Below are 10438 nucleotides of genomic sequence, written 5' to 3' on the forward strand. Positions count from 1 at the left end.
AACCATTTCAGGGTCACAACAGTCACTCTATTCACACTAGCAAATTTCTTGTTGATTGTGGGCAAATTAAGTTATTTTTACTCAACAATGGTAGTATGTCAGGGACTAATCGGATTTACAATACATAGAGTCCACCTACTGTTTCTTAAAGAAGATTTTTGTCTCAATTTCCCTACGTAGAAGCCTATTGATCTCCCTTTTGCAAATTACTGTTCCAAATTTCTCTTTTCTGTACTGTTTATCATCTTACCTCGGAGGTCTCTTCTAGGTCACCTCCTTCCAAGACTTTCGTCTTTCCTTGTAATGCAGCTCTGGCACTAAAGATCAATGTTGCAGCTCTTCTCAGTACCACTTACAGGGCTTGAATAGCTCCCTTGTCTCAGTGACCAGAGCACTGTGCAGATTTACATGACATCCTCTGCCTTGCACTCCAGTCAGTTAGCAAGATGGTTCAACATTCTATTTGCTGCCCATCCTTCTTCCCCTTTACAATGCTATACATGTGTTCTATTAATCTTCAGCTGGCACCCTTGGGTACCTCATCGGATTTTTGTTTGTATGTATGTCTGTTTAATGTTGTCTGCTAATTTGACCACTTTGCATTGAGTTTTTGAATCTGTCATTGATGTCAATGTTAGTAATAATAGGGGTCTTACCATTGATCCTGGGCTGTATTCAATAATTCCCATACATCACACTCCAGTTCTTGTTGTTTCAATTCAATTTTCCTTAAAACCCACCCCTTTGACCAAGCTTTTAGTCAACCCTCCTCATAGCTCCTCCAGGCTTGTCAATTTTTGTGGAACACAATGGGACTTTTTTTCTTACATTAACGACACTATAAATACAAATTGTTTTACCTTGACTAAGATAATGTTGCAATCTTTTGTACAGAACTTGATCGGCGATTATTTAAAAACCTAGATACACCAGAGCACAAGGCTTTCATAGTCCACTTTGTTGCCTCAAACCTATGGTTTAACCAGATTACTAATGCACAGGCAATGGAGTTTGCCCTAATCAAATACATTGTAGCAGTTATTGATGATTAATTACTAGTCTATTCATGTTTGAATAGCAACACAATGCAACAGGACCTCTCAGAATTCAGTCACTCTCATGATGGCAATCAACACTTTACAAATCCCACCTATATTTTTCTTAGTACCTGGGATTTTTAAGACTTCTATCTTGATGGCAATGTAAAGCCTACAACTATGGAGGACATGTTACAAGGATCTTTAATACTTAAATAATCAAGTATATTATGATTAATTCTTCTGACAGCACTCTGCCCATTTATAGCACTGGAACTTTTTGTTAGCATTGTGTTTAATGCTGGCAGCAGTGATCACTTCCAGATTTCTCTTCAACTTGCTGATTCTTTCAACAGGAATTTGTTTTTAATCTCATTATTCCCGTTGAATTTGTTTTTAATCTCATTATTCCCGTTAGTTTTCTCCCTTCACAAGCTGAAGAGTTTGGTTTTTCTTTCTTTTTTCCCCCACTTTGTTCAATATGAAAATGCTAATTATATAGGTACATATTTATGCTGCATATCTAGCAGTATCCTGTTACAGGTATTCAGTTTGTTCCTTAATCAAGGTGTTATCAATTTCTCTATCAATCATATTGGGTTAGAATTTACGCTGTCATATCACCTTTGAAATGGACAGCAAGGTCAAGATTTCCGCATGGGCTTGCGCTAAATCCTGAAATTGCGATCTGTAAAGTTCCGACTTGGACATTGAAATCCCAATTGCTGCCGCAGGGTTGGGCTAATTGCCGAACTGCCCAGCAATTACGTATGAACATTTTTACAGCTGGCACAGGACCGGTTTGCACAGTGCAAGGGGATATCTCCTGACAAATCCAAGTATAGATTTAATTTTAAAAGCTTAAACTGCAAGCCAGTCTTTCAAACTTACCACCAGGTGGGTGGTGTTCTGAGTAAGGCTGCTATCTTTGAGATTCTGAGGCCGGAAATGGAAGCATTTACATATGACCCACAGGATTATTAGTTATATTTATTGTCCATGAAAAGTATTTATTGTCCATGAAAAGTAAAGAACTGTCTTCCAATAGATTTTTGAAGAAAGCATTAATCTCAGGTTTCTAAAAAGGTTTGCTGGGAGGGAAAAAATGAAAATGTAGATGACTTACAAAATAACAATGCATTCTGCATTAAAAAAATCACACATTTTTGAAGTACTGAAAGTTAAATGGAGAATAGCCCTATAATCGCTAATGGTATTAATGAGTCCTTGTTAGATTGCTGATTGGCGCACTGGCCCACGTGATCCCAGATACGCTTACGCTCACTGTGTGGCCCTGGTCCACTACGCTGCGCTGCCCTCTAGCAACTTTTCAGAGCCCGGTTCCCAGCAAGTAAGTGCGCATTCGGTTCAGATGCCAGTGGCATAATCCTTAGTTATGTCGCCAACTGGAAAGTCCAGGCCATTGTGTTACTACCATCTAGGGTGCCTTGACTTCTGTCTGCTGGATAACTTTACAGTACCCAATGTGGCTTCCGTGTTACACTGGGTCATGAAACAATCCTGCATTAAATTTACTAACTCCAACATTACCATCCAATTTATAGCAGGATAGTTCTAATTACCTTCCTGGTCTCGGGTGCCTCTCATCTGTTCATAGAGTAAACTGCCTCCCTTCTGTACTAGCTTTCTGTAACACATCCCTACTTTATTCTTCCCATGTTAAAATGTCTAATCAAAGTAATTAATTAGATAGCATTTATTTCCTTCCCTTCCCAGGTTCCCTAGATTTAAAACTAGACCACCTTTCTTGCCTATTCGGTCTTGAACATTCTATACTGTTTGTAATATTCATTGCAGCCTTCTAGTCTTCGTCACATTTTTGATATTTCTACCAGGTTGCCCTTTTGCCACACCAGCTTCTCGCATTCACAGGCACCTTGATTACCATCTCGGTATCAGCTGCTTTAAGGCTGTGTCTATTAAACAGAAGACCATTGCTCTAACCATGTGTTTCTAGGATGAGGTCATTACAGGTATAATTATTCAGTTACAAGTTTTAAAAAAAATCAAATAGTCGATTAACTGGCAGATTAGGGAACAATGAAAGGAATATACCAGGAGATCTGAAGATCTCATCCTACAAATTAATTTATTCAGACAACTATAAGCATGCACATCATTGTTTAAAGAGGTTCATTATCAACCATAAAACAATCTTGAAGCAACTGTTGTGTGGGCATGACATCGAGAATTTTGGTTACTGACTACCTGATTACAAACATAAATCTCCTGTAGAGTTGGAAGTACTCCATCTGGTGGACCAAGTGCAAAATGAGCTGATCCATAAATGGTGGCCAAATTTAAAAGTCCCTTTTATTAGTTAAAAAAAAGATAGTATTAGATTAAAGGTTGTCAAAGAGAGTAGCAAGACTGAGGATTGGGAGGATTTTAGAATTCAAAGAAATTGATAAAGAAAGAGAAAATAGAATACTGGAGTAAACTAGCAAGAAACATTAAAACAGATTGTAAAAGTTTCTGTAGGCATGTAAAAAGAGATTGCAAAAGTAAATGTGGGTCCCTTACAGGCAGAGATAGGAGAAATTATAATGGGAATAAGGAAATGGCAGACATTAAACAAATACTTTGTATCTGTCTTCACGGAAGACACAAAAAAAATTCCGGAAGTAGTATGGAACCAAAGGTCTAGTGAGAATGAGGAACTTAAGAAATAAGTATTAGTAAAGAAATAGTACTGGAGAAATTAATGGAACTAAAAGCCAACAAATCCCCTGGGCTTGATGACCTACAGCCTAGGGTTTTGAAAGAGGTGGCTACAGAGATAGTGGATGCATTGGTTTCGATCTCCCAGAATTCCCTAGATTCAAGAATCGTCCCCGCAGATTGGAAGATAGCAAATGTAACCCTGCTATTCAAGATGGGATGGAGAGAGAAAATAGGCAAATATAGACCAGTTAGCCTGACATCGGTAGTAGGGAAAATGCTAGAATCTATTATTAGGGACATGTTAACAGGGCACTTAGAAAATCATACTGATTGGGCAGCAGCAACATGGATTTATGAAAGGGAAATAGTGTTTCACAAATCTAAGTTTTTTGAGGCTGTAACTAGCAGGGGTAGATAAGGGGGAACCAGTAGATGTAGTGTATTTGGATTTTCAAAAATCATTCAATAAGATGCCACAGAAGAGGTTATTACACAAAAATAGGGCTCATGGGATGGGGGGGGGAGGGGGTTAATATATTAGCATGGATGGATTGAGGATTGGTTAACACACAGAAGAGAGTAGGAATAAATGGGTCATTTTCTGGTTGGCAGGCTGTAACTAGTGGGGTACCGCAAGGATCAGTGCTTGGGCCTCAGCTAGTTACAATCTATATCAATGACTTAGATGAGGGGGGCAGAGTATAATGTATCCAAGTTTGCTGACAATACAAAACAGGGTGGGAAAGTTGTGAGGGAGATATAGACAGGTTAAGTGAGTGGGCAAGAACATAGCAGGAATATAATGGAGAAATGTGAAGTTATCCATCTTTGGTAGTAAAAATATATTTTTTTTAAATGAGAGATTGGGAAATATTGGTATTCAGAGGGACCAGAGTGACCTTGTACACAAATCACTGAAAGTTAATATGCAGATACAGCAAGCATTAGGAAACCAAATGGCATGTTAGCCTTTATTACTTGGAGTACAAGAGTAAAGAAGTCTTACTGCAATTAAACAGGACCTTGGTGAGACCACACCTGGAGTATGATGTAGTTTTGGTCTTCTTACCCAAGGCGGGATAAACTTGCCGTAGAGGGAATGCAACAAAGGTTCACTAGCCCGATTCCTGGGATGATTGAGGGGAGAGGGTGGGGGAGTTGTCCCATGAGGAGAGATTGAATAGAATAAGCCTATATTCCCTGGAATTTAGAAGAATGAGAGGTGATCTCATTGAAACATTAAATTCTTGCAGGACTTGACAGGGTAGATGCTGGGAGAACGTTTCCCCTGGCCGAGGAGTCTAAAACTAGGGTTCACAATCTCAGAATAAGGAGCCAGCCATTTAGGACGGAGATGAGAATCTTTTTTAATTCATTTTTATGGGATGTGGGTGTCGTTGGCAAGGCCAGCATTTATTGCCCATCCCCAATTGCCTTCTTGAACTGCTGCAGTCCATGTGGTGAAGGTACTCCCACAGTGCGGCTAGGTAGGGAGTTCCAGGATTTTGACCCAGTGACGATGAAGAATCATCAATACACTAAGTCAGACTGATGTGTGAATTGGAGGTGGTGGTGTTCCCATGTGGCTGCTGACCTTGTCCTTCTAGGTGGAAGAGGTCACGAGTTTGGGAGTTGCTGCAGTGCATCTTGTAGATGGTACACACTGCAGCCACGGTACACCGGTGGTGGAGGGAGTGAATATTTAAGGTGGTGGATGGGGTGCCAATCAAGCAGGCTGCTTTGTCCTGGATGGTGTCGAGCTTGAGTGTTGTTGAGTTGCACTCATCCAGGCAAGTGGAGAGTATTCCATCACACGCCTTACTTGTGCCTTTTAGATGGTGGAAAGGCTTTGGGGAGTCAGGATGTGACAACGCAGAATACCTAGCTTCTGACCTCTTGTTAACACAGTATTTATGTGGCTGGTCCAGTTAAGTTTCTGGTCAATGGTGACCCCCAAGATGTTGATGGTGGGCGATGGTAATGCCGTTGAATGTCATGGGGCGGTGGTTAGACTCTTGCTTGTTGGAGATAGTCATTGCCTGGCACTTCTGTGGCGCGACTGTTACCTGCCACTTATCAGCCCAAGCCTGAACGTCATCATCTTGTTGCATGCAGGCATGGATTACTTCATTAACTGAGGAGTTGTGAATGGCACTGAACACTGCAGTCATCAGCAAACATCCCAATTTCTGACCTTATGTTGGAGGGAAGGTCATTGCTGAAGATGGTTGGGCCTAGGATACTGCCCTGAGGAACTCCTGAAGCAATGTCCTGGGGCTATGATGATTGACCTCCACTCATCACAACCATCTTCCTTTGTGCTAGGTATGACTCTAGCCAGTGTACATTTTTCCCCTTGGTTCCCATTGACTTCCTTGATTCCACACTCGGTCAACTGTTGCCTTGATGTCAAGGGCAGTCACTCACTTCACCTCTGGAATTCAGCTCCTTTTGTCCATGTTTGGACCAAAGCTGTAATGGGGGTGTCCTCAGTGTGAAGGCGGGACTTCAGGCAATTGTGAATTCTCTACCGCAGAGGGCTGTGGATGCTCAGTCGTTGAATGTATTCACACTAGATAGATTTTTAGATATTAAAAGGAATCAAGGATATGGGGATAATGTGGGAAGGTGGAGTTGAGGTAGATCAACCATGATCTTACTGAATGGGAGAGCAGGCTCAAAGAGCTGAATGGCCTACCCCTCCTATTTATGTTCGACAGCTTAGCTCAAACTAAATTTAAAAAAAAATTACTCTCTCTGCTTTAAATCCAGTTCACCTTGATGGAATGAAAAGGTCCTAGAGAGAACTGAAGGAGAACTTTGTTACGGATCGAACAGAACACAAGTTCTGTAGAAAATACAGCCAAAGTTATGTAAATTAAAAAGGACGTCACACTTTTCCACAACATGCCCTGTTGGATTTGCTAGTTAATGGTTATGTTTGCCTTGTTCTGCTGGCCTGGAGTAACTATTCCGCTCCTCTCCCCAGACCATGTTGCTGATGTTCCCACAGCCCTGAAGTCCAGCATTTTCACAGATGACCAATAAGTAACCAAGCAAGTGAACCACATGCTCAAATACTAAACTTTGCTTTTCATCTTGCCATTTTATGAACAGATGTACAAAAAAAAAGTACACATGCATACGCCATACAAATGAGTATTTAGTCCACATGCCCAGCAGTTTTTTTGTTGTTTACTAACCGAAAAATACAATTAACCACATTTGAATTCCCAGTTAGCCACATATTGACCAATACTGCTCTAATCTTAAAAAAGAGCAGCCACAGTAAATGTAGATTAATGAAGCAAAAATCTTTAATTCTCCTCCTGCAGAAGAAACACTATCCCAGAATAAAATATTCTAGTCAAGCAACTCAAAATTAGAGACAAAAAGCACCCAAACATTAGTATTCCTTTATTTCAAAAGGAAAGCAAAATTTTAAGCCTCGGGGACGGGCAGCACAATTTACTTTGGTGCAACTTGCATTTTAAGCCAACAATACTTGATTACAATAATGGCTGAGTTAATGGTGGATTGCAATTATAGTTCATGGTTATAGTTGTCTTTAATAGTCATGATTCATGCATTGTGGTATGGGCAGGCTTCATGGACCAGCTGGTGTTTTCCTTCACATATATTTGTAATAAATGACTGCTGTTACTTTCCTTTGTGCATTTATATACTTAGCAACATGGTGTTAAATCATTGCAGTATCTACATGCTCTTGAAGCAGAATGTGGTTAGGCTTACTTTAGAAGGTAGTCTTGAAGTATGACATAATTGTGGGGACCCTCAATAAAACGATTAATAAGCTATACCAACACGCTTACAAGATGCCTCAGACAAGCCAAAGCCTAGCCATTATTATTGGATTATGTTCTCCCATACTAAACTTAATAGAACTTTGAGCTCCACCAGAATGATCAGTGTACCTACAAAAGAAATGGTTCCATGGGTCATAGGATTGGCCCAATTACAATGAATTTAAAACATGAATAGAAAGCATCTGTGCTATCTATGACCACATTACACCCTCACCAAGTACTGTACCATGCTTTTGGGTTTATTAACATGTGACATTTGCCCAGAATACAAAAACCGATACCCTTTACAAAAGGAAAGCTATCTTCATGGGCAACAGCTCAGTTATAGTGGAAGCAAGGGGAACATTGAGCTTTATTGAACACCAATTCTATCTGTTCTCTCCACAGATGTTGACATACCGGAGTATCCAACATGTTTGTTTTGGGTTTCCAACATCTGCAGTTATCTGCCTTTCTCCAATTTTACACTCATTTTGGTTACTCCAACACAAGTAGGATACAAACAAAATTTATGCAGACATGGGGGAAGTTACAATTAACCACTTAACAGTAGTGGGAGAGGAGTATTTCACAAGCACTTATGAATGTGAGTTATGTACCTCTTTCCCCCTTTTCTTTTCTCACTGCCCCAGCCCAAGGAATATGGCCAACTTATCAGCTCAAGTCTGGTGGCTGTCAATTTAAGAGGTACAAATGTGATTACGGGAACAGTAGCATATTGATAATATAATAGCAAAATACTGCAGATGCTGGAAATCCAAAACAACTGAAAAAGCTGGAAAAACTCAGCAGGCCAGGCAACATCCGTGGAGAGAAATTAGAGTCGACGTTGAGTCTAATCCTTTTTCAAAACTGGAAAGGAAATTAAATACATCGAAAGGCAGGGCTGGGAGGGAACAAAAAAGAAACATTAAGAGGTATTCAAAATGAGACGAGATGATGATAGGACTAGTGGAGACAAAAGACAGCTCAGATTAGGTGTGAAATGTTCTGGCAGAATGAGAGAGCTGCCATGTGGGAGAGAAAAAAAAGGGGGGGAACGGAAAAACCAAAACAAAGGGGTGGATTAAAAAAAAGTAAAAATGTAATAGGGGCCGAGGTTATGATCTGAAATTGTTGAATGCGATATTGAGTCCGGAAGGCAGCAAAGTGCCTAAATCGGAAGATGAGGTGCTGTTCCTCGAGTTTACGTTGAGCTTCCGTGGAATAATGCAAGAGGCCAAGGACGGTGAGGTCCGAGTGGGAATGGAGCGGTGAATTAAAATGACAGGCGACCGGAAGCTCTAGGTCACCCTTATGGGCTGAACGGAGGTGTTCCGCAAAGCAGTCACCCATTCTGCGTTTGGTCTCCCCAATGTTTTGGTTTTCCCCCCCTCCCCTCTCCCTCCTCCCTCCCCCCCCTCCTCCCCCCCACATGGCAGCTGTCTCATTCTGCCAGAGAATTTCACCTCATCTGAGCGGTCTTTTGTCTCCACTAGTCCTATCACCATCTTGTCTCGTTTTGACTACCTCTTAATGTCTCTTCACTTCTTTTGTTCCCTCCCAGCCCTGCCTTTCGATCTATTTCATTTCCTTTCCAGTTTTGAAAAAGGGTTAGACCTGAAACATCGACTCTATAATTTCTCTCCATGGATGTTGCCTGGCCTGCTGAGTTTTTCCAGAATTTTCTGTTATTTAGCATATTGATAATGTTACTGGACTAGTAATCCAGAGGCCTGGACTAATAATCCAGGGACAAGAGTTCAAATCCCACTAGTGCAACTGGGGAATTTAAATTCAGTTAAATAAATCTGGAATAAAAAGGCATGAAACTACAGGATGGTTGTGAAAACCCATCTGGTTCACTAATGTCCAATGTGGTTGACTCGACTGCCCTCAGTTGTCTGCTACGAAAAACTGCAGCGGTTCAACACCCTCAAAAGGCAATTAGGGACAGGCAATAAATGAATTCAAACAATTCTGCAGACTGGTATGGTTACTCATCTAGAGTGGAAAAGGAGCAAGACCACTAAGCAGGGGCATAGACACCATCTTTGAGGTAGCAACAAAAACTGCATTCCAGAAGGTGATCAGTGGGCTGAGGTCTCAGGAGTATCCTCTTGGTACCACATTCTTCAAAAATTGTGCAACCATGGGGTATCAGTTCTGAGCCTAATTTGTCAACACTGCTTGCAACTGATTTTTTAACCATACAAGTATTGGTGGTACATCCCAATTGTCTCCCCTCGCTGTAATTAGTTGAATCAACAGATTGGAAACTGAGCTTGGGATCTTGCTGTCTGGCTCATGCAAAACATATGAAGCAGAAAAAGACCAGCTGGTCCATCAAGCTTGTCCCACCCTGGAACATCGTGACTAGACACTTCCTCTCCTGCCTTAGGCACACAAGCTCCTAGACGAGACCAAAAAAAGCACCCAGGGCCAAGATGGGTGGAAGAAGGCTCCTGTAGAGCATATATGCCAGCATAGACCAATTGCATCAAATGGCCTGTTTCTGTATGGCAAGGAATGTCCCTGCATTAGATGGTCAAGATTTTAGTTGTTGCCCACCTACCTTTGGCATCCACCTGCTTGGCAAAGGGATGCAAGTCATAGGGAAATGCTTCAACTGCTGCTTAGTACTCCTAGGTCCCAGGTTTCATTTATGGAAGCTGAAATGGTGATGAGAATTCTGTCTCAAATTTTATTTTGCTTTTGTCTGGAAGTCAGAGCTTTCCATCAAAAGATTATAAATGGCTAAGTGCTTAACTGGATAGGTTATATGATCGGTGGAAGGAATGGATTTGATGATTTACAAACCATATTCAAATCTTATGTTCAAACAACTTCTTGCAGATAATACAAACCTACAATTTATTAATTTGGCACAGGTGGTAGCATTCACATCTT

Source organism: Somniosus microcephalus, chromosome 4, assembly GCF_052327205.1.
Source record: "Somniosus microcephalus isolate GS21.2 chromosome 4, FLI_Smic_1.0, whole genome shotgun sequence".
NCBI lineage: Eukaryota > Metazoa > Chordata > Chondrichthyes > Squaliformes > Somniosidae > Somniosus > Somniosus microcephalus.